Source organism: Cariama cristata, unplaced genomic scaffold (assembly GCF_000690535.1).
Source record: "Cariama cristata isolate BGI_N322 unplaced genomic scaffold, ASM69053v1 scaffold26816, whole genome shotgun sequence".
Taxonomy (NCBI): Eukaryota; Metazoa; Chordata; class Aves; order Cariamiformes; family Cariamidae; genus Cariama; species Cariama cristata.
This window is the reverse complement of record NW_009623204.1, coordinates 616-1,330: the sequence shown is the minus strand read 5'-3', so window position 1 is coordinate 1,330 and position 715 is coordinate 616.

Genomic DNA, 715 nt, shown 5'->3' with positions numbered 1-715 from the left:
GTTCAGCAACCCTGCATTACTAAGTGAGTACCTCTTTCCCACAGCACACCCCCAGCCTCGCGCTCCTTCTGTTTGTCTCTTTGTTTTCTTTTCTTTGGTGTTTTTTTTTTTCTGAAGAGAGTTTTCAAGTATTTGGGCAGGTAAAAGGCCATTTTCCTTGCTCTCCAGTCCAGTGTCTAGTTCAGTATATCCCTCATGTGTGTTTTGTATCTATTCTGAAGCCGCTACGTCTTTCATGAGACGGTTCAGAATTCCACTTCAGCTCTGGCTTCTCCATGAGCTGCATCCACAGTTTATTCCAGATCAGAAGTTAAATTTTTACTACTCTTTCAGGCTGCAATCAGCATTTCTTCAAGGTTTCATTCAAAATCCAGATGAGGTTTCACCCTTCTCCCAAGCTAAACCCAGAGTCAATTCCTGGGAATCTGGAAATCCCATAGAAGTTCTTCCTATCAGACCAGTTGGAACAGTGTCCAGAGTGAGAATCAGGATGCATGTTTATAATAGCCAGTAGAGTTTTCTTGCAGGGATATACCCCTGTCCAGTGACTAATATGCCCAGAAATAGTCAGGTTTTTTTCAGAGGGGAAAAAACCTTCCATAAGACCATGTCTTCTAACACAATATTTCTTTGCAAGGGAATAGGAGGAGATTTATTAGATGTAAAATAAATCAGCTGTGATTATTACCTACGTATTTACTGAGATTTAACAACT